General features: G+C 47.5%; 1 pseudogene; it reads right to left on the bottom strand.

The window, feature by feature from the left end:
• Positions 1–5429: 5429 nt before the first annotated feature.
• On the bottom strand, positions 5430–20660 carry LOC133130445 (transmembrane protein 132C-like; annotated as a pseudogene).
• Positions 20661–21415: the final 755 nt, after the last annotated feature.

Below are 21415 nucleotides of genomic sequence, written 5' to 3'. Positions count from 1 at the left end.
AAATGGGACGCAGCATAAATTGAACCATGGAGAAACCGGGAGAAACGTTTCACGCATAGACATATGGTTTTCAAGGCTGGAGTTGTCTCTGACAGCCCGCCCACAGTTACACTCTCATTGGCTGTCCGCAATGTCAATCACACGAGTGTGGACGAAATCAGTGGTTATGTTTTTATCAGTCAGTCGGGAAGTTAGCAAACCATTATGCACGCAGCGAGAACACTGGAAAAGATTCCCGGCTGAAGCCCCCGGAAGCGGGTCAGGATCCTATAGTGTTGAACAGAGGAAGGCGTGGACTTGTGGTGATATTTTGACAGATACAGAGAGTCGCTGCAGGGAAGGAACACTGACATGCAGGGGAAACGTAGTGCTGACAAAGCTAAAGTCCTTTTAAACAATGGGGACAAAGACACATACTCTAGATCAGGGGTCGGCAACCCTGGTCCTGGAGAGCCGCAGGGTGTGCTGGCTTTCGTTGTTACTTGGCATTAATTGATCAATGAAAGCCGTTGATTGCACAGTTAACTCACCTCACCTGGTTTCTTGGGTCTGAATCGGTTGCTTATGGGTGGAGACGAAAGCCAGCACACCCTGCGGCTCTCCAGGACCAGGGTTGCCGACCCCCGCTCTAGATATACTCAGTTCCCTCTGTCACAGTATCTGCCAGTATCACACTCCTTAATGCATTTTCAGAAGATGAAATAGTTTAATGAAGGTTTCAGCTTCAATAGGGATAACGTTCAGTGTTAAGCGCACAAAGCTAGGTAGGCTATCTGGTGAGCTTAGATATTTGAAGACTACACCTCCCAGAGCTGGCCATCTACAGAAGTGTAGAATCTATAGGGAGGTAAAACGGATGTATCGGCAATGATACTTCCGATATACTGCTCTCTATTAAATAGAGCGGCAAAAGCTAAATATAAGCAAACTACATAGTTGAAGTCGGGATGTTTTTCATGGTTTATATACATAGCTATATACTGAATACGATGGCGTTTCAGTAGGCTTAAACTCAGCCTCCCATGATACTTTCCCTTTCAAAGTGACGAAATTCCCACAATAGGGACCATCCTGATGCCACCGACAGTGTGTCAAGTTACCTTTATTTATGGTAGTAGTGCTGTACAATATTCATAAAACAAATAAGACAATATGTTTATGCACACTACACAAGGAATATAGTGTCTGTGTTCATTTATTGTCCCGACTCGTGCGATTTAAAAAATCCGACAACTGGCATGATTCTAACTTATAAACTTGATTACAAATTGGATATATATTTATAATCAGTGGCCTATCGATGGCAACCTGAAACTAATGTCAAGCGCAATTGTGTGTGTGAATGTGTTGGTACGTCCCGTGACACTGGCCATCCCAGAATAGATAACGTCATCTTTGTTGTTGCATTTGGTACACAATGCCGTCTATGATGAAATCCCCTAGCATAGCACTTTGCAGTAAACCTGAAATGTTGTTCCCTATGTGAAAACTTCCACTTTACCTCCCTATTGAGGACTACAAATCCCAATGTTGTGTATCTGGGGGGGGTGTAGGATTTATGGTCTAAAGGCACAGAGAGACATGGGTAGTTGTACTGAGCCACAGGAACAGTGAGAGAGACAGTCTGTGTGACAGACAGGTGACAGTCGTCCGCTAGCCAAGTCCACTCCTCATGCGCTCCTCCGTTTCTTCTCCTCCTTCCTCACCATCACCTGCTTTCTCTCTTCACCCATCCTCCTCTGGGCACTGGGCCCCCCTCCCTCTCTCCCTCCCCCTCTCCTTCCTTCTCCCTCTCCCCCGCAGGGCGCAGGGGAGGAAGTTTGCCAGGAAGAGGAGTGTGGAGAGGCAGAGGAGGGAGAGCAGGGTCCCGGCCCCCACCTGCAGCTCCCCGTCCCCCCCGCCGCCCCCCTCTCTGCTGGGGGGGGAGAACACCCCACCCCCATTACGGCCGGGCCTCAGCACTGCTCTCTCCAGTGGGCTCCTGGGGGAAATGAACATGAGAGTTTTACTACATCACAAGAGTGAGAGTTTACTACATCACAAGCGTGAGAGATTTACTACATCACAAGAGTGAGAGTTTACTAGATCACTAGAGTGAGAGTTCACTACATCACAAGAGTGAGAGTTTACTACATCACAAGAGTGAGAGTTCACTACATCACAAGAGTGAGAGTTTACTACATCACAAGAGTGAGAGTTCACTACATCACAAGAGTGAGAGTTTACTACATCACAAGCATGAGAGATTTACTACATCACAAGAGTGAGAGTTCACTACATCACAAGAGTGAGAGTTTACTACATCACAAGAGTGAGAGTTCACTACATCACAAGAGTGAGAGTTTACTACATCACAAGCGTGAGAGATTTACTACATCACAAGAGTGAGAGTTTACTACATCACAAGAGTGAGAGTTTACTTCATGACAAGAGTGAGAGTTTACCACATCACAAGAGTGAGAGTTTACTACATCACAAGAGTGAGAGATTTACTACATCACAAGAGTGAGAGTTTACTACATCACAAGAGTGAGAGTTTACTACATCACAAGAGTGAGAGTTCACTACATCACAAGAGTGAGAGTTTACTACATCACAAGAGTGAGAGTTCACTACATCACAAGAGTGAGAGTTTACTACATCACAAGAGTGAGAGTTCACTACATCACAAGAGTGAGAGTTTACTACAACACAAGCGTGAGAGATTTACTACATCACAAGAGTGAGAGTTTACTACATCACAAGAGTGAGAGTTTACTACATCACAAGAGTGAGAGTTTACTACATCACAAGAGTGAGAGTTTACTACATCACAAGCGTGAGAGATTTACTACATCACAAGCGTGAGAGATTTACTACATCACAAGCGTGAGAGATTACTACATCACAAGCGTGAGAGTTTACTACATCACAAGAGTGAGAGTTTACTACATCACAAGAGTGAGAGTTTACTACATCACAAGAGTGAGAGTTCACTACATCACAAGAGTGAGAGTTTACTACATCACAAGCATGAGAGATTTACTACATCACAAGATTGAGAGTTTACTAGATCACTAGAGTGAGAGTTTACTACATCACAAGAGTGAGAGTTTACGACATTACAACTGTTCATACGAACAGAGGATGATGTAATTTTGATTATGTATTAAAAAAAAGAATATCTTGGGCATATCTTAGATATGGCTTACAGTCCCCTTCAAAAGTATTGGAACAGCAAGGTCAATTCCTTTGTTTTTGCTGAACACTGAAGACAATCGAGTTTGAGGTCAAAAGATGAGATGACAGTACATTGTACATTTATGTCCTGGTATTTTCATCTAGATTTGTTCAACAGCTTAGAACATAACCCCTTTTGTATCAGACCACCCAATTTTTAGGTGAGCATGTGACTGATAGTTCCGATTGTCTACTCTTGGTTTTAGCCTTGGGTTTTGCCTGTGAAGGCTGCATTTGTTTTTTTCCCCATTTGTTTTTTTCCCATTTTCTCCAAATTTAGTGGCCAATTGGGATATACTGACGTTTTATGGTAAATTGTGACATTTATATAGCGCCTTTATCCAAAGCATTGTACAATTGATGCTTCTCATTCACCCATTCATACACACACTCACACTCACACTCACACACCGACGGCGATTGGCTGCCATGTAAGGCGCCGACCAGCTCGTCAGGAGCATTTGGGGGTTAGGTGTCTTGCTCAGGGAGACTTCAACACAGCCCAGGCGGGGGATCGAACCGGCAACCCTCCGACTGCCAGATGACTGCTCTTACTGCCTGAGCCATGTCGCCCCCAGTATGGACTGATGGGACCAAGATTAACCTGGTCTAAAGTGACAGGAAGGCCAAAGTGTGGAGAAAGAAGGGACCTGCTCATGGTCCAAAACATACAAGCTCATCTGTGAAGCAGGGTGGAGGAAGTGTTATGGCTTGGGCCTGCATGGCTGCTTCTGGAGTGGGCTCACTCATCTTTATTGATGATGTAACTCATGATGGCAGCTGCAGGATGAATTCAGAAGTCTCCAAAAACATACTGTCTGCTAACTTACGGAGAAATGTGTCCAAACTAATTGGGAGGGAATACAACAACCCAAAACGCACTGCCAACACAACAAAGGACTTCATTAGGTAGAAAAGGTGGAAGGCTTTAGACTGTCCAAGTCAATCACCAGACCTTAAATCAATTGTGCATGCATGTCACCTCCTGAAGAGGAGACTGAAGGGAAAACCCCCCGAAACAAACCACTGAAAGAGGCTGCAGTAAAAGCCTGGAAAGACTTCACAAAAGAAGAATGCAACAGTTTGGTGTCAATCGGTTGCAGGCTTGATGCAGCTATTGCAAACAGGGATATGCTACCAAATATTAAGTGTTATATTTACTTAAATATTCTCTGCTCACCTAAAAATTAGGTGGTCTGATACCAAAGGTTCTATGTTCTAAGTAGTTTAACACATCTAGGTGTAAATACCATGAAATACAGTGGGAGCAATAATTATTTGATCCCTTGCTGATTTTGTAGGTTTGCCCACTTACAAAGAATGGAACTGTGTAGAATTTTAATCAAAGGTACATTTTAATATTGAGAGACAGAATATCACAAAATAATCCACAATAACAACATCATATACATTTTATAAATTTATTATCGTATTTTTGTATTAAATAAGTATTTGATCCCCTACCAATCAGCAATAATTCTGGCTCCCACAGACCAGTTAGCTTTCCATTGAGAAGCACTCCTAATCTCAACTCATTACCCAAAACCCCTGTGTCAACTTGTTACATCGTTATGTAGCTGTATAAAAGACACCTGTCCACACAATCAGATTCCAATGTTTCCACCATGGCCAAGACAAAGGAGCTGCCTAAGGACATCAGGGACAAAATTGTAGACCTGCACAAGGCTGGCATGGGCTACAAGAAAATAAGCAAGCAGCTTGGTGAGAAGTTAAACCAAAATCCCTCCCAAGATCTGTGCAAACCTGGTGAAAAACTACTACAAACATCTGACCTCTGTGCTTGCCAACAAAGGTTTCTCCACCAAGTATTAAGTCCTATTGTTCTATGGATCAAATACTTATTTCATGTGAAAATATGATATAAAATTTATATGATGTTGTTATTGTGGATTATTTTGTGATATTCTGTCTCTCAATATTAAAATGTACCTATGATTAAAATTCTACACAGTTCCATTCTTTGTAAGTGGGCAAACCTACAAAATCAGCAAGGGATCAAATAATTATTGCTCCCACTGTAAAAGCTGAAATTCTGAACTCTTGTCTCGTGTTTATGTTGTCATTTCAACCCCAAATGTACTAAGTGTAGTGCAAAAACAAAGGAATTGGCCTCGTTGTTCCAATATTTTTGGAGGTGACTGTATTATAGCTCTGCAACAAGGATGGAAAGATCCTGATGTATTTATTTTTTACCTCAGGCTGTGGTTCCTGCCACCGTAGGCATCTTCATCGTCCTCCTCCTCTCTGTCTAGGCCGGAGGAAGTGGTCAGTTCATACAGCTCTCTCTCGGACAGGTCAGACATTTCCAGCACCTCGAACCTGGGCTCCTCGCCGCCCTCAGGGTGGAGCTCCCAGTCCACATTCACTCTCACCCAACCAGAGCCCCTGGCTAGCGTCTTAGTCCCGCCCCTTCCTCCCACGCCTGCTCTCTCATTGGCTGCTTGCTTCTGAGCCGAGTCAGTCATTGGCTGACAGGTGGAGACCAGCAGCTCTGCCCTCAGCAAAGGTCCGCCTCCATCGCCCTGGGCAACCACCCGCTGGGTCGGCCCGGGCGTCACGGCGACCACAGTCTCAGCCAATGAGGACAGCTGCAGGGAGAAGGGGGCGGGCTCGAAGGCGGAGACTAGCGTGGCCGTTTCATCGCTGAACTGGAGCCAGATGCTGAAGGATGCTTCCTAAAAGACACAAACACACACACACAGCAGTGTAGCGCACACACGCATGCACACACACACACAAGCACACACACTCAGCAGCTACAGAGAACATACGTCCCCAACTGCACTCTGTTAGAGTCGATTTAATGCCATTACTGCATATGTTTCAGACCACTTTAGGACACTAGCAAAAATCCATGTGTGCTTGCAGACATTCTTTAAAGAAACAACCATTTTGACCAACATTGAGAACAAAGTTATGCTTTCCTTTGCTCATTTTACAATTACATTTTAGTCATTTGGCAGACGCTTTTAATCCAAAGCGACTTACAAGTGCATAGGTTCTACCACAAGTCAAAGCATCACATCCAGAACTAGGAAAATACACCTGGACTGCTGTTCTAAACATATAGTCGTCATCATAAGTGCAATTTTTTATTTTTTATTTTTTTATTTTTTTATTTTTGGGGGGGGGGGTTAGACAGGGATAGGGGTATCAGAAGGGGGGGGCGGGGTAAATCAGGAGGGAGGACTAAGGTAGAGTTTGAAGAGGTGTGTTTTGAGTCTGCGTCGAAATAGGGGGAGGGATTCTGCTGTCCTGACAGTGGTAGGCAAGTCATTCCACCACTGAGGAACCAGAACGGAAAACAGGCGTGAACGTGCAGCTCGACCGCCAGGTGCCCGTAGAGAGGGAACCGTAAGGCGACCAGAGCTGGCAGACCGGAGTGGTCTAGCTGGGGAGTAGGGAGTGATCAGGGATTGTATGTAATGTGGGGCAGTCCCCTTAGCAGCCTGAAATGCCAACACTAGGGCCTTGAATCGGATGCGTGCGGCAATAGGAAGCCAGTGGAGGCCAATGAGAAGCGGGGTGACATGAGCCGACCTGGGCTGACTGGTGATCAAGCGGGCTGCAGCATTCTGGACCAGCTGGAGGGGCTTGATGGCGCACGCTGGGAGACCGGCTAGGAGGGAGTTACAGTAATCCAGGCGGGAAATGACGAGCGCCTGGACTAGGAGCTGGGTGGCTTTCTCCGTCAGGAGATGACGGATGCGGCGTATATTATACAGAAAGAACCTGCAGGTTCTGGCAGTGGAGGATACTTGTGGAGCCAGGGAGAGGCAGTTATCAAGATGCTCGTGTGTACATGAGCGACAGCACGTGTACATGAAGGGACACTGAAATGAGCAGCAAGGAGCAGGTGCTTCACTTGTCCTCAGAAATGAAGCGGAGGTGTGTGCCAGAGACACGGGGATGGAGACGGCTGTGGCTGTGGCTGTGGCTCGCTGTGGCTGTGGCCCGCTGTGGCTGTGGCTCGCTGTGGCTGTGGCTGTGGCTCGCTGTGGCTGTGGCTGTGGCCGTGGCTCGCTGTGGCTGTGGCTGTGGCCCAGCAGAGTAAGCGTGTTGCTCAGGGAGCCAGGGGGGTTAAAATGCAAGCTTAATGGCTCAAACCCCAGTTTAGCCACAATAAGATCTGCGCAGCGGTCGGGCCCTTAACCCCACATTGCTCCAGGGGGGATTGTCCCCGACCTAAGCTCATCAACTGGAAGTCGCTTTGGATAAAAGCATCAGCTAAATGTAATATAATGCACGGTCACAGATGCTGTAAACGCAATAAACATTCACATTCAGTGCATGTTCTGGAAAGTTAATTAAGTGACCAAGGGCAGTGCTGTTGCAATGGATGTTCCGCAGTATTAAAACATTTTTTTTAAGAAGCAGAGAGGATGGAGGGAAGAAAGAGTTGACCGTCTGGTAAGATCAAGAATCTGTGGCATGGTCTCCCACAAACCTGCCCATAGCTGTACAGAATGTTGTGAGCCATAGCCGTTGCCGTGACTATGGAGGGGTGGGCCGGGTTGGCAGTGACTGACAGACTCAGTCCTCCCACCAGCTGGACCGATAGGTCACCGGCTGTCACATGGTCCGCAGTCACAGTGACATCACAGGAACCCAGGACTCCATCCCATTGGTTAGATATGACCTGAGGGGCAGAGGGACAGGAAGAGACAGAAAACCCGTCTCAATCCACAAGCACGCACACACACACACACATACACACTCTCTCACACACACACACACTCTCTCACACACACACACGCACACACACACTCTCTCACACACACACACACTCTCTCACACACACACACGCACACACACACTCTCTCACACACACACACACACTCACACACGCACGCACACACGCACACACACACACACACACACACACTCACACACACACACACATACACTCACTCACTCACTCACTCACTCACTCACTCACTCACTCACTCACACACTCACACACACACACATACACACTCTCTCACACACCCACACACACACGCACGCACGCACGCACACACACACACACACACACACTCACTCACTCACTCACACACTCACACACACACACACACACACACACACTCACTCACACACACACACACACTCACATGCGCTCACACACACACACACACTCACACACGCGCTCACACACACACACGCACACTCACACACGTGCACGCACTCACACACGCGCTCACACACACACACGCATTTACTGAGCACTTTATTAGGAACAGTTGTACACCTATTTATTCACGTGATTATCTAATCAGCCAATCATGTGGCAGCAGTACATTGCATACAGTCATGCAGATACGAGTCAGGAGCTTCACTGAATGTGAATGTGGGAAAAATGTGATCTCAGTGATTCCGACTATGCCATGATTGTTGGTGCCAGATGGGCTGGTTTGAGTATTTCTGTAACTGCTAATTTCCTGGGATTTTCATGCACAACAGTCTCTAGAGTTTACTCAGAATGGAGCGAAAAACAAAAAACCATCCAGTGAGTGGCAGTTCTGCAGGCAGATGGCCTTCATGGTCACAATGTACCCATCTTCTAATGGCTACTTCCAGCATGATAATGCACCATGTCACAAAGCAAAAGTCATCTCAAACTGGTTTCATAACGATGAGTTCGATGTTCTTCAGTGGCCTTCCCAGTCACCGGATCTGAATCCAGTTGAACACTTTTGGGATGTGGTAGAACTGGAGATTCGCAGCATGCATGTGCAGCCAACAAATTGCTCCTGATGAGCTGGTCGGTGCCTGGATGGCAGCCAATCGCTATTGGTATTTGAGTGCGTGTATGAATGAGAAGCATCAATTGTAAAGCACTTTGGATAAAAGCACTTTATAAATGCTTTATTTACCATTTGTGGAATCCATGCCACAAAGAATGATCAAAATAGTGTTCCTAATAAGGTGCGCAGTGACAGTATACACATATATAGACATGCACACACACACACACACACACACACATACACACACACACACACACACCGGTATACCCACAGGCATTCAGACATAGACAGACCATCAGACTGATAGATTGATTGTTATAACTTTTGAGGTATTGCACTCACCTGCAGGGATGTCACTCCAGGCTGTAAGCCAATCAGATAGGTTCGCTCGTCGAGCTCAGCCACCATTGGGTGCTCCACCTTCAGCCAGTCACGGACCAGTTCAGTCACGTCCATGAACCAATCGGGTGAACCCAGCATGTAGGTGAGCTGGCCGGTCTCCACAGACTGAGCAGTGAACTGCGCCAGGACCTGGACCGCAGAACGCTGATAGACGGGAGAGCACCTGTGTCCCGCAGCACAGAGACCGTGAGCGTTTAGCACAGGGAGCACCTGTGTCTCGCAGCACAGAGACCATGAGCGTTTAGCACAGGGAGCACCTGTGTCTCGCAGCACAGAGACCGTGAGCGTTTAGCACAGGGTGCACCTGTGTCCCGCAGCACAGAGACCATGAGCGTTTAGCACAGGGTGCACCTGTGTCTCGCAGCACAGAGACCGTGAGCGTTTAGCACAGGGTGCACCTGTGTCTCGCAGCACAGAGACCGTGAGCGTTTAGCACAGGGTGCACCTGTGTCCCGCAGCACAGAGACCATGAGCGTTTAGCACAGGGTGCACCTGTGTCTCGCAGCACAGAGACCATGAGCGTTTAGCACAGGGTGCACCTGTGTCTCGCAGCACAGAGACCGTGAGCGTTTAGCACAGGGTGCACCTGTGTCTCGCAGCACAGAGACCGTGAGCGTTTAGCACAGGGTGCACCTGTGTCCCGCAGCACAGAGACCGTGAGCGTTTAGCACAGGGTGCACCTGTGTCTCGCAGCACAGAGACCGTGAGCGTTTAGCACAGGGTGCACCTGTGTCCCGCAGCACAGAGACCGTGAGCGTTTAGCACAGGGTGCACCTGTGTCCCGCAGCACAGAGACCGTGAGCGTTTAGCACAGGGTGCACCTGTGTCTCGCAGCACAGAGACCGTGAGCGTTTAGCACAGGGTGCACCTGTGTCTCGCAGCACAGAGACCATGAGCGTTTAGCACAGGGTGCACCTGTGTCTCGCAGCACAGAGACCATGAGCGTTTAGCACAGGGTGCACCTGTGTCTCGCAGCACAGAGACCATGAGCGTTTAGCACAGGGTGCACCTGTGTCTCGCAGCACAGAGACCGTGAGCGTTTAGCACAGGGTGCACCTGTGTCCCGCAGCACAGAGACCGTGAGCGTTTAGCACAGGGTGCACCTGTGTCCCGCAGCACAGAGACCATGAGCGTTTAGCACAGGGTGCACCTGTGTCTCGCAGCACAGAGACCGTGAGCGTTTAGCACAGGGTGCACCTGTGTCCCGCAGCACAGAGACCGTGAGCGTTTAGCACAGGGTGCACCTGTGTCCCGCAGCACAGAGACCATGAGCGTTTAGCACAGGGTGCACCTGTGTCTCGCAGCACAGAGACCATGAACGTTTAGCACAGGGTGCACCTGTGTCCCGCAGCACAGAGACCGTGAGCGTTTAGCACAGGGTGCACCTGTGTCTCGCAGCACAGAGACCGTGAGCGTTTAGCACAGGGTGCACCTGTGTCTCGCAGCACAGAGACCATGAGCATTGAGCATTGAGCACATTTCCAATCAATACTTTCCTACCCTGTTGAGTAACACTGCTTCTAATTCACCTAAAACTGTTTAGCCACATTCTTCGATATAAACAGAAGCTGATAAAAGTTACTGTCTTGTAGACAGCCCACCCCTGCTATAATCCTGCACACACCCAGGACTGGAGTTGCCCACCCCTGCTATAATCCTGCACACACCCAGGACTGGAGTTGCCCACCCCTGCTATAATCCTGCACACACCCAGGACTGGAGTTGCCCACCCCTGCTATAATCCTGCACACACCCAGGACTGGAGTTGCCCACCCCTGCTATAATCCTGCACACACCCAGGACTGGAGTTGCCCACCCCTGCTATAATCCTGCACACACCCAGGACTGGAGTTGCCCACCTCTGCTATAATCCTGCACACACCCAGGACTGGAGTTGCCCACCCCTGCTATAATCCTGCACACACCCAGGACTGGAGTTGCCCACCCCTGCTTCAGATGCCCTTGGGGAGGGCTGGGAGCCGTTTGTTTCTGAGCGATGACGGGACTCACCGGCCCTGGGCCAGCTGGCTCCAGCCCTGGATGGGGCTCAGGACGGGGTCGGAGAGGGACACCCGGAGGGGCAGCGCGGGCACCCAGACGGACACGCACTGCCCCCCCCCGAGCCTGCCCAGGCGGAACTCCACCCCCACACAAGCGCTGCCCACCCCCGATTCGCTCCCGTCCACAAAGAGGGTGGAGCAGTCACTGGAAACCTACCAATCAGACGACGAGCATTACTAACTCTGCGTATCCTCAAACCCAATGAGATGAATTCTGTCATTACATTACATTACATTACATCACAAGGTATTTAGCAGACGCTCTCATCCAGGGCGACACGCAACGAAGTGCAGATCGAATGCAGGGACAAGTGTGAAGACGCTCCGTCAGCAGAGTTCACACTGCGGCGCAGTTACCTTGACGATGTCCTCGTTAGCCGAACGGCAGGTGACCGCGGCGGTGACGTCAGACACCTTCCCCTCAGGACCCACAGCCAGGACCAGGACAGGAATTGACACGCGCTGACTGTTCAGGATGGCAGTGTTGATGATCGTGCTGCTCTGTGTGAAAACTTGGTTCCTCAGAGCAAGTTTATGGCAGTGAGCCATTATCCAGTTCAGACCAAAGAGACAAGGTGAGGGTGAAATAGAAATGCTTTAACTGATGAACTAACTGCTGATTTTGATATGGTTTCCATATAAACGTTTTGTATTATTATGTAGCAGTAGCAGTACAGTAGTAGCAGTAGTAGCAGTAGTAGTAGTAATAGTAGTAGCAGTACAGTAGTAGCAGTAGTAGCAGTAGTAGTAGTAATAGTAGTAGCAGTAGTAGCAGTAGTAGTAGCAGCAGTAGCAGTACAGTAGTAGCAATAGCAGTAGTAGTAGCAGTATTAGCAGTACAGTAGCAGCAGCAGCAGTAGTAGTAGTAGCAGTAGCAGTAGTAGAAGCAGTAGTAGCAGTAGCAGTAGTAGCAGTAGCAGTCGTCGTAGTCACAGCAGGTGGTAGTACCTCAGTTATGGGGGCGATGCCTACGATCTCCCGGTCTGTGAAGGAGAATGTGCTCACCACTCCACCGTGTGGCGGGAGTGGGCTGTTGCGGCCAGAATACTCCACCCACCAGTGTACGGCCACTGTCATGGCAACCCTAAAGCTCCCCTCCAAACCATCCAATGAGAAACATGCGACCTGATGAAGAACAGAGGGGCTGAGAGAGAGAGAGAGAGAGAAAGAAGAGAAACAGATAGAGAGTATAGTATCTGATTTAACAAACATTCTGATGAACTCAATCAATTGCTTATATTGGTCAGATATCAGATTTTGTTTAAATCAGGGATAATGGAATAGGGGTAGGGTAGTGGTCTTCAATTTTATGCATCGAAGACAGAGAGGAGCTCGACCAATCAGAGTACTGTTCTGATGACCGAGAGGCACTTGGCTGTCCAGGCGACCAGCAGTTCCAAACTCCATGATTGGTGGGGCACCCCTCTGGTTTTTAAGTGGCAGGTGGAGATCTGTGATCCCTGGTTTAAATGCGGAACTGCTCCCGTGGCACTGGAGCAAAGTCAGGACATCACCCTGCCGGGCTCTGGGCATCCACCAATCACCATCCGCATTGCTCTATTGTTCTGTTAACAACGCACTCCCTGACTGGTCGAACTCCTCCCTGGTTTCTGTGCAAAAGGTAATGTCACCAATCGCCCATCCCTCATTGGTCATCACACCTGGCTCTCTGATGACCTCACAGGGGCGCGCTGCATACCTGCCGCTGCGGCCCTGCCCGCGCGCGTCCCTCAGGCAGATGACAGAGATGATGTCATGACTGGATCCTGGGGTCCTTTCCAGCGAAGTGGACCAGAACTCGGATGCCACAGACGGCTGGGCCAGCAAGGACATCAACCCCTTCCTCACACGGAGTCTGGATTAAAGAGACATTGCACAATGGAGGAGAAGCTGAACTGAGTGTTAAAGTGTCACTCGGATGAACCAGACCTAGGTTCACGAAGGATTTGTTTTAGAGTCAAAGACTTTTCTGCATTTGTCTAAGCTTGCCTGGTGTATTTGGACAAATGAAATGATCCCAGAAGTGTAAACCCCGCCCATCTGCGCCTCCAAATACTCCAGGCAGGATCAATAGAGCACAGAAAAGTATTTCAATCCAAAACAAATGCTATTTGAACCCAGGTCTGGGATGAACGTACCTGATGACCACAAAATCCCCGGTGAAATTTGCCCGCACGCTCACAGAAACCCCGATTGGTCGACCGGCACGGACCGGTCCCCGCCGATAACCAATCAGTACATTGGGATCCAGTAGTAGCTCCTCCTCTTCCTGCCGATCCGAACGGCCCAGCTGCCCTCCAGACTGATCGTCCCCCCCAGCGCCAGCCAGCGGCCCAAGGTACCGGAGCCTCCTCTGGGACTGCTGCAGTTGCTCCTCCACGCAGCCAGGGGGCGCCCGTCTGGGGCCCGAGGCCACGCTGGAGGAGTAGTAGAGCTGGACGAGGTGGGCGGAGCGGCCGGGTTCGGTCCTGTGGCGGTGTCGCCGGGCCCAGCGGCGGTCCCTGTGCCTGGGCGGGTAGTGCAGTGCGTGGCCGTGTCGCCTTCCCGCCCGGAACCAGCGCTTCGGCAGGTCCAGAGAGACGACGCACAGCCCCAGAGGCGCCTGAGAGAGTCCACAGAGGACGAAAGTGTCGCAAGACCTGCAAGCCTCTGTAGGAGTGCACATTTACATCACATTACACGACGGGCATTTGGCAGACGCTCTTACCCAGAGCGACGTACAATAAAGTGCAAATCATAACCAGGGACAAGTGCACTGGAAGACCCTAGAGGGAATGTTGCGGTTTAACAATGTTAATGCTACAGTTTACCCATGTCTTGTGAACTGGATTGTCTTATGTATAATTGCTGTATTACAAGAATGTCTGTCTGCTGGCTTCAGTGTGTAAGTCAAAGTACTGTCATGTATTGTCACTTTCAAGTTATGTTTTTGTAATGCCTGTTGGACCGTTTTAAAAATATATGTTGACTCTCCATTTGAGAGTGTATACTGTAGTGAATAGTAAAACAACCAGTAAATACACCTTTGCAGGAGTCCTTTTTTATGAAACCACAGACACAGAGCAGCACAGGTGCAAACAGGATGAAATCCCATTCAAACAATATCAGGTAAACCTTCGCATGGCTCTAATAAATGCAAGGTCAATAGTTAATAAAACATTTTTATTAAATTACTTTTTTATCTCCCGGGGATTGGATTTTATGTTTATTACGGAAACCTGGCTCCATGCTGACGAATATGCACCTTTCTCTGAACTCCTTCCCCCTGACTGTTCATTCCTCAGCTCCCCTCGCACCACTGGTAACGGTGGAGGCATAGCCTCAGTGTTTAGATCTAATCTCATGTGCCGACTGTGTCATTCCACACCTAGTTACTCTAGTTTTGAGTTGCAGCTCTTTGAAATGAACCTGTCCTCCCCGGTGCTCTGCGCTGTTGCTTATCGTCCGCCAAAATGTAACACGGACTTCATTAATGATTTTGCTGACTTTTTGTCGGGGATCATGGTTAAATATGACCATATTTTAATTTTAGGTGATTTTAATGTCCATGTGTGCTGTGAATCAAGACCTTTAACCAGGGAATTTCTGCACTTAATTGATTCTTTTAATCTCATCCAATCTGTATCTGGCCCGACACATGAAAAGGGACACACATTGGATCTTGTCTTATCGTTTGGTCTATCTGTTTCTGTAAATGAAATCTGTACAACAGCATGTATCTCAGACCATTTACCTGTCCTGTTTACATCTTCTATCCCTTGCTCGGGAATCAAATCACGCGCCTCCGCACGCCGTTTGAGCTCGATCAACCAGTCGACCGCATCACAGTTCTCTGATATTTTCAGCGTCTCCTCGATTTGTGCGCTGGATGCGAACTGTGCTCTCAGTGCTGAGGAGCTTATCTCCATGTTTAATTTTACATGTTCTGAAATACTGGATTCTGTTGCTCCTTTTAGGCTTAGACGCACCAAAGCACTTTCAGAGCCGTGGCTTAATGATTCCACTCGTTCTCTACTCCTTCTCTCTGCAAGCGCGCTGAGAGAAAGTGGAAAAAGGATAAACTCCATGTCTCTCTAGAAATCCTGCGTAGTTGCCTATCAGACTACCAGAGAGCTGTTAAAACTGCCAAAACAGAGTATATATATCTACCTTAGTCTTCAAAAACACCCACAAGCCTCAGGTTCTTTTTAATGTTTTTAATTCCCTTATTAACCCCCGTGATGTATCCCCCATCATATCTTCACCCACACTCTGTGAAAAGTTTCTTAAATTTTTCATTGAGAAGGTCTCTACTCTTAGGCTAGCCCACACGAGTGTTAACACATTGAGTGTTACCATTGACCCTCCTCCATCTCTGTGCTCTGCCATTTTTGACCAGTTTGAGCCTATATCCCTCCCTTCGCTCTCAGATATAATTAAGCATCTGCGGCCTACATATTGCTCCTCAGACAGCATCCCCTCTCGTCTTCTCAAAGAAGTTTTTGATTCAGTTGGTGCTAGCGTATTATTGTTAATCAATACCTGTCTCAGTTCAGGATGTGTCCCAGCTGCATTCAAACATGCTGTAGTGCAACCACTGCTCAAAAAGAAAAATCTTGACCCCTCGGTTCTCTCTAACTTTAGGCCTATCTCCAAGTTACCTTTTTTGTCTAAAGTATTGGAGAAAGCAGTTTTTATTCAGTTACAATCACTTTTAGATAAAAATGACATCTGTGAAAGTCTGGTTTTAAACCTCGGCACAGTACTGAAACTGCCCTTTTATGAGTTTTTAATGATCTGATAATAACTACAGACTCTGGTGAGCCTGCTATCCTGGTGCTCTTAGACTTGACAGCGGCATTTGACACCGTGAATCATGAGATTCTTTTATCTCGCCTTGAACACTGTGTGGGTATTAAGGCGGCTGGCTTGGAGTGGTTTCGGTCGTACCTATTGGACAGAGTTTCTCTGTCCATGTGGGAGATTACTCCTCAGATACAGTCCCACTCACTTGTGGAGTCCCCCAGGGCTCTATTCTAGGTCCTATATTATTTTCTTTATATATGCTGCCCCTGGGGTCAATTTTCAGGAAGCATAACCTTTCTTTCCATTGCTATGCTGATGATGTACAGATTTACTTACCCGTAAAATCTCAATGCAAGAAATCACTGCAGCCTTTACTTGCATGTCTTAAAGACTTAAAAAACTGGATGGATGCTAACTTCCTGCATTTAAATGAAAATAAGACAGAGGTCATTATGTTTGGACATCCAGCTCAATTGGAGGACATTGTTGGTGCTTTGGGCCCCCTGGCCCCCAAAAATGTTCCTGCTGTGAAAAGCCTTGGTTTCACCTTTGACAGTGCCTTTAAACTTGAGAAGCAAATTAGTGCTGTTGTCAAAGCTGCCTTTTTTCAGTTAAGACAAATAGCCAAGGTCAAGGCCTATCTTTCTCAAAAAGATTTGGAAAGAGTGGTCCATGCTTTTATAACATCTCGGCTGGACTACTGCAATTCTCTGTATATAGGCTTAGACCAGTCCTCTCTCTGCCGTCTGCAGCTAGTGCAGAATGCTGCTGCCCGCCTTCTGACTGGCAAAAAGAAACGGGAACATATTACACCAGCACTGTCATCCCTACATTGGCTTCCTGTCCGTTACAGAATAAATTTTAAAATTTTATTATTTGTTTTTCAGGCAATGAATGGTCTAGCACCTACGTACTTGTCTGAACTCGTCAATATGTATACCCCAGCTAGATCACTTAGATCATGCAATCAGCAACTTTTAGATGTCCCTATGTCGAGGAGAGCTAGGAGGGGTGACCGGGCCTTTGAGGTAGCTGGCCCCAAGTTGTGGAACAGCCACATATTAAATCTGCCCAAAACATAGATGTTTTTAAATCCTTGTTAAAAACCCACCTTTTTAGTGAGGCCTTTATGTCAGACATAAATGGGGGATCCAGATAATGTACATGTATTTCATTTTATTTCATTTCATTTCATTTCATCTCATCTCATTTTATTTCATTTTATCTTTAATTTTATTGCCTGGTTTTGTACAGCACTTTGGTCAACCATGGTTGTTTTAAATGTGCTTTATAAATAAAGTTTATTATTATTATTAATATTACAGACACAATCCAATTAAAAGCAGTCTTTCATTTTGACTTGAATGACTGCTTTGCCATAGTGTGTAGTACTAATTGAAATAGACCTGTAAACAAGCGTCATAGTTATTAGAAGTATTGTTTTCTCACTGCTATTAACCAATCAGATAGCAGGATTATAATATCCTTGAGCTTACCTGTGTGACACAGGAAGCTCTCTGTTCTTCTGTCTCCTTGAACGCGTGAAGAGTGACACAGCACCCTCTGCTGGCATCCCCGCGCCAGTGAAACAAAACACCAACCCTGAACCTCTCTCCTTTCTCCCCGTCCCTCTCTCTTTCCACAGTGTTAGAGGAAGGCTGAGAGAGGGGGGGAGAGAGGGAGGGGGGACCCAGGGACTGGCTGGAGGGGGGGAGAGAGAGAGAGAGAAGGAGAGGGAGAGAGCAAGAGAGAGGGAGAGAGGGGGAGAGAGAGAGCAAGAGAGGGAGAGAGAGAGGGGGAGAGAGATAGAGAGGGAGAGGGAGAGAACGGGAGAGAGAAACAGTGGCAGTGAGAAACCACCCAGATGAAATAAAAGAACACATTACATTACACCTGAACATATTACCTGCTCAACTTGTAAATAAAATTGCAGTAAATCAGTTGCAGTAAATAGTCTATTTTGTTCTCTGTTTCTAAATTATATCTGGAATTGCTGTATTTGTGTGTGTGTGTTTCTGTTATGTTTTGGCAATATTTACTGTATGTATTTCATGCTCATAAAGAATATTGAATTGAATTGGAAAGAGAGGGAGAGAAGGAGAGGGTTCTTGTTTTCATGTTTGTTGACTGTTCTTATGTTTCCAGTCTTTGACGTTTAAGTATTGTTAAACATCAACAGCTCATCTCAGCTTCAGGAACATTATCATTTCTGCACTGTCAGTTATTATCTGGGACAGAATTCACTTACTGCACTAAAAACTGGATCAGGATCATAACAATAACAGAGTTGCACACACATGCACACACACAAGAAGACCAATCCAGAAAATGTGTGTGTACATGGATGCAGGACAGACAAGAACACATGCCTGTGTGTGTATGTACTGTTTGTGTATGTATGTGCTTGTGAATTTATTCACGTGTGCATGCATGTTTGCATGTGTTTGTGTGGATGCGCATATGTGTGTGCGTGTTGGCTTTGTGGGCTTGTGTGTGTGTGTGTGTGTGTGTGTGTATGCATGTAAGTGTGTGTGTGTGTGTGTGTGTGTGTGTAAATGTGTGAGCGTGTGTGTGTGTGTGTGTTTGTGTGAGTATGCAAGTGTGTGTATGGGTGTGTGTGTGTGTGTGTAAGTATGCATGCGTGTGTGTGTATGTAAGTATGCATGCAAGTGTGTGTGTTTGTAAGTATGCATGTAAGTGTGTGTGTGTGTGTAAGTATGCATGTAAGTGTGTGTGTGCGTGTGTGTGTGTGTGTGTGTGTGTGTTAGTGTGTGAGTGTGTGTGTGTGTGTGTGAGTTTGTGTGTGTGTGTATGTGTGTGTGTGTGTGAGTGTGTGAGTGTGTGTGTGTGAGTTTGTGTGTGTGTGTATGTGTGTGTGTGTGTGTGTGTGTTAGTGTGTGTGTGTGTGTGTGTGTGTGTGTGTGTGTGAGTGTGTGTGTGTGTGTGTGTGTGAGTGTGTGAGTGTGTGTGTGTAAGTGTGTGAGTGTGTGTGTGTGAGTTTGTGTGTGTGTGTATGTGTGTGTGTGTGTGTGTGTTAGTGTGTGTGTGTGTGTGTGTGTGTGTGTGAGTCTGTGAGTGTGTGTGTGTAAGTGTGTGAGTGTGTGTGTGTGAGTGTGTGTGTGTGTGTGTGTGTGTGTGTGTGAGTGTGTGAGTGTGTGTGTGTGAGTGTGTGTGAGTGTGTGTGTGTAAGTGTGTGAGTGTGTGTGTGTGAGTGTGTGTGTGTGTGTGTGTGTGTGTGTGAGTGTGTGTGTGTAAGTGTGTGAGTGTGTGTGTGTGAGTGTGTGAGTGTGTGAGTGTGTGTGTGTAAGTGTGTGAGTGTGTGTGTGTGTGTGTGTTAGTGTGTGTGTGTGTGAGTGTAAGTGTGTGAGTGTGTGAGTGTGTGAGTGTGTGAGTGTGTAAGTGTGTGAGTGTGTGTGTGTAAGTGTGTGAGTGTGTGTGTAAGTGTGTGTGTGTGTGTGTTAGTGTGTGTGTGTGTGAGTGTGTGAGTGTGTGTGTGTGTAAGTGTGTGAGTGTGTGTGTAAGTGTGTGTGTGTGTGTGTATGTGTGTGTGTGTGTGTGTGTGTGTGTGTGTGTGAGTGTGTGTGTGTGTGAGTGTGAGAGTGTGTGTGTGTAAGTGTGTGTGTGTGTGTGTTTTACCTGTGAGGTGAAGTAAGGCCCAAAGGAAGCCTGGACCCCCGGTGTGGAGCGCGCCCCTGCAGGAGGCACCATGAGCAGGGACTGCGAGCAGGCGAACGGGGTGGTGTTGGAGAAGAGGAGGCCCAGGTCAGACTGCGACAGAGGGAGGGCGTGCCAAGGGGGGGACACGCTGATCTGGGCAGGCAGAGAGGGGGAGGGGGGGGGGCAGCTGGCTGTGGCCTGTGTGATGGAAGATGGGGGGGGGGATACAGACGTGCTTTCAAGACGGCAAACCTTAAGCTAGCATTTTCCAACATATTCCAATTTTGTCAGGTCAGTGCAGAAAAGTAATTCAATCCAAAACAATTACGTATATAATTGACCCAGTTCTGATTAAATCCATTATGATTCTGTCCGGTCGAGGGTTGATCCGGTCCAGGATTTCATCCCCACTTCTGCACTCATCAGGCCAGCCATTCCTTTGACCTTACACTTGCGTTACTCATGACCCTGCAGACTCCATGCATGCCCATGGCTGCTTCGCTGTGGTGAACCAGAACAGCACTGAGCCAGCATTGGCCTCTACAGCGGTTTAGAAACCCGAAACCAAAATAATTGGCTGGAACAAAAACCAGGATACACACCGGTCCGTCAGGACTGGAGCTCTCCACTCCCGAACCGTGTAGTATTTAGAAACGGAGGGCAGACCTGTCTCGCTCGTAACTGAACTCACCAGGGACACAATTGCATTTCTCTGGAACTCACCAACGGCCAGGAAGCAGAAGAACGTCACCACCAGCTCCCTGCCCATCTCCACACCCCTGTCACATGACAAAGACCACATGACCTTTCGACAGTCCAATCATCCGTGGCTCACTGTCCACCCCTCCCCCTGATTGGCTGGATGATATTTCTGCTGTGTTGTGATTGGCTGGATGATATTTCTGCTGTGTTGTGATTGGATGGATGAGGTTTCTGCTATATTTTGACTGGCTGGATGAGGAGCTGTGCTACCGAATATGCGGGGAAAGGGCGGTGTCCCAAATCAAATACAACACCAGTAAACTACCAGTAAAAAGTAACATACTACTTCGTCATAGAACGCCGAAACTTTAAACCTATTCTTTATACAGTCTATGCTTTCAACACAGTGTGCTTTGATGACGGCACCTAGTTGATGTGACTTTTTTTAGTACATGGGTCAATGATGTGATGTGTGTGTGATTTAGATATGTTTTGACAACAACGTGTCCTAGCCTATGATTTTTTAAATGAAACTTGAAATGAAGCCGTGGAAGATAAAACGTGTATTAATGCTATTCAAATCTTATGTATTATTTAATTATTCTATGGCGACATGGCTCAGACAGTAAGAGCAGTCGTCTGGCAGTCGGAGGGTTGCCGGTTCGATCCCCCGCCCGGGCTGTGTCGAAGTGTCCCTGAGCAAGACACGCCCAAATGCTCCTGACGAGCTGGTCGGCACCTTGCATGGTAGCCAATTGCCGTTGGTGTGTGAGTGTGTGTATGAATGGGTGAATGAGAAGCATCAATTGTACAGCGCTTTGG

The sequence above is a fragment of the Conger conger genome, chromosome 6, assembly GCF_963514075.1.
Source record: "Conger conger chromosome 6, fConCon1.1, whole genome shotgun sequence".
Classification (NCBI taxonomy): domain Eukaryota; kingdom Metazoa; phylum Chordata; class Actinopteri; order Anguilliformes; family Congridae; genus Conger; species Conger conger.
The sequence above is the reverse complement of the archived record's forward strand: the minus strand, read 5'-3'. Positions and strand labels throughout refer to the sequence as shown.